Raw genomic sequence first — 3,604 nt, 5'->3', positions numbered from 1 at the left:
AAATTTTGTTCTGGTACCTTTTTTCAGCAGAAGTGGGGAAAAAAGCGCACACCACTTCACTGATATCATAAAACCCCATTCACAACTTCCCTAGGTATACCTATACTTTCCACAAACAAACAAACAAACAAACAAACAAACAAATAAATAAATAAATAAACAATAAGACAGACAAACACAAAAACCTCAGCGAACTCACTTCTCAGCCGAAGTGATAAAAAGAAACAACAAGAAGCTATTTTACATGACTAATTATATCCAGGTTCCCTATATCTACATGCCGTTTTCAAGACTCAAATATGATCACTATTAACGGTGCACACCCCAGTTCTTCCGCGACAGGGGTCCACGATAGTCCGTTGTAAAAAAGTGACGAAAGGGTTTTGAGGGTCCAAGTTTGAGGTGACATTTCTTATAAACTGCCACGAAGTATCATTAAACATTAACATGGCTGAAGAGTGTAAGAAATGGTGATTTTGGGGTGAAAATTTCTTTTGGCTCCGAACCTTACTTCCGGGTATCCTTGCGCGCCAAGTGTAATCCGCCCGTTTGACCTAGTTTTCGCTCTGCGGCTTCGTAGGGGTGGATTTGCAACCCCTCGCGCCGTGTACTGTTTAGAAAATTACAGTACTAGAATTTTCTTTATAATTTACTCGGGTATAGTCAAGGCTTGGGTCTTTCTGCCAGCATCAGTCATTTCTGCCGGAAAATTTTTTTTTGTGGGATTATCCTACGCGAAAATTCGCAATTTTGGGCATTAATTTTGGAGTGAAAATAATGTTTTTTCCGTTGATTTTACCAAACTTAAAAAGGTTGAAGAAACCAAACCCAGCTTGTCTTGTAGCTGAAGAGATACCCTTTCGTCCCATATACAGTTATTCTCCTTCCGAATTATTCCACGCCAGAGACGGTCGCTAGATTGGAGGGTGTGCAGCTTCGAATAGAGGCCCCAAATAAACTGGGGTGTGCCCCCTTAATATTAAAGTTAACGTCATTATCTTAAAAACATAACGGGTTATATACTAGTATACGTCACATGCTGAGATCAGGCGAGTACGCGCCATTTTCCGCACACTGCCCTGGGAACGAGAGTAGTGTGTCATCGATGCCCTCACTGTCGTCATCACTACTGTCTGACACGTCATCAGGGATGGTGCACACGTCATCAGTGATGGTGCACTGTTCACTGTCCTCTGCCATCAACTCGTCCCATCTAAGAAAGAAAAAAAAATGTAATTTTTTTAATTGAAGCACATAAAAGAAAATACAAGACTGCGATGGCCACACTCAAGTGAATTACACTAATATATGCGCCGCCATCGAACATCAAATGATTAAAAAGATATAATACTACATAAAAATAACAGGGAAATGTTACACAAACAAACGGTACAAAGCAGGCATATTGGGGACAAATTAGATATAACTAAATGCGCTTTAATGTTTCCTGTACCAGTGGCGACGTACCTATCATCAATTTTGTTTTATTTACTTCATTTTCACCGCAAAACAAGGCTCATGAAAGCCACTCAAATCAAATGTTTTGGGTTACTGCACAAGACAGTGAGGACAGATGTTTGTTGACCTTTGACTTAAAAAGTTTGTCTCTAGTAAAGAAAAGCAAAACCTACCTGTTTTTGTTGTTGTGTGTTATGCTTATAAAATAGATATTCACAAAGAAACAAAAGAAAATTTTCCAAAGCCGAGACCTGACCTATGTGACGCCACCTCTCCCAGCCACTCCTCCGTGTACAGCCAGAGTCTGTACCGCTTGTAGAAATCTCCGCCATTTTGTGTCTCACATCTGACAAACTTTCTCTGTAACAAAAATGGTGATTCTTATATTCTCAGTATTCTTCCACATTGATTTTCCGCAATGTGCGCGCGTCTTTCTGATATTTTTATGGTCCTAACCCTTGAATATCTAACTCTAAACATTGTTTAAAGCTATCTAATGATAATGCCCCTACTGTACTTGGTGACAGCGAGTCGCACTCTGAGGTAGTCCTAGCGTTTTGAACGCCTCAATCGGTATCCTTAATTGTCAACTCTGGTACTTGAAGGCATGACTATCTCTTCTTCTTTTGTTGGCTGGTATTAGGTACTTTGTACTTAGTATAAACTTTGACTTTGACTCTTACCAAAAGAGCTAGTTCTCTCACTGCCTGTTGCGTGACGTCCAGAAACTTGGCTGCGGACAGACACTTGGCCAGAGACGGGGTGGGCATTCTGTAGAACCGCCCGTCACGGGACGGCTTCGAGTTCGTCACCTAACGGAAAAATCCTGTTTACATCCATTCTTACAGAGATAGAAATAACTAGAACGGTAACGTTTGCAAAGCACTTGCAGTGCATAACATTTACCTTCACATGGTCTAGCCTAAAAAAACTGCTTCTCTGTCACAGAAAAAGGTATAAATGGAGGAGTGGTCCGATCTCTGTCATTCTTGAGAAAGACGAATAAAGTCGAAACCGGTCGAATTTCATTCTCACCGTTGTCATTCTCTCAACGCTACGAATGATGCTTCTCTGCTTATTGTTACTCAAACGCATCCATGTATAAAATATGATGAGCAGCCCCTCCAGCTCTGTCCTGCTACATGATGTAACCCAACACCACGGGGTGTTGCTACAACACAAGTTACCATGGTGACAGACGTCTGGCCCAGGCCATTGACCCTATTTGTTTGGACAAGAATAATAATAAGAAGAGGAAGAAGAATATGTTTTCCTTCTGTAATGCTAAACAAAAGTATTGGCATTGGCATTGGATTAGGAGTCAAAATTGATATTGAGCTAACCGACTGTACAGTGAGAGTTTTGAGTTTTTATGTGTAAGGCCACACCAAGTAAATTTTATGGATGACGTCCGCGCGCGCATTGATTTTGGCCTGGTCCTAGAAAAAAAAAACAAGAAATTCTGCTTCCTGTACCTATTACCAAAGAGTCACGACAGTGCCACAAATAGGTTTGTACGGACCAAAGCTTATGAAGCATCAAGCAAGGAAATCATTACTTCCTTTAGGAATTCAGTTTGGTACATGCTGCCACATTTGAAGAAACTTGCTAACCGCTCCATCTATCTCCCCAAAGCACAAGACGACAACTGCTGTTCCACCTGATTTATTGCTGTTTTGATGATGAGTAAAAGACTTCTTGCTTGTTACACTGTGTCACCTCATTCAATTTGTGTCCTAACATTTGTCGTCTCTTAGTATATTTCTAATCTAGGCATCTTGTTTTTTAGGGCCCTTCTTGTTTTTTTTTCGCCCTCTCGCATTAGATTTAGGGTCTCCAAAGGACGTCATCCATAAAATTTACTTGGTGTGGCCTTAATTGTATTTTCTTTGTCGGTGGTGAGGTTAGAATTAGCAATTTGCTAGCGTTGTCCACCTCTGTGTCTTATACTTTTTATGTTGTTTAACAAAAAAGGTGACAGACTGAATAAAACACTTGTTATGTCAAAAGAGTCTCTTTATTCAGTAACTTACCATCCTGATGAAACTATTCGCGTACGTGTACAATTCCTACAGAAGAAATATATTGAAAGCGTTCCAAAATCGGTGCATCTTTTGGTCTCTTTCGTCCTGACATCCCAAGAACC

This window comes from Branchiostoma belcheri, unplaced genomic scaffold (assembly GCF_001625305.1).
Source record: "Branchiostoma belcheri isolate BF01 breed outbred unplaced genomic scaffold, Haploidv18h27 scaffold2, whole genome shotgun sequence".
In the NCBI taxonomy this organism is placed as follows: Eukaryota; Metazoa; Chordata; class Leptocardii; order Amphioxiformes; family Branchiostomatidae; genus Branchiostoma; species Branchiostoma belcheri.
The sequence above is the reverse complement of the archived record's forward strand: the minus strand, read 5'-3'. Positions refer to the sequence as shown.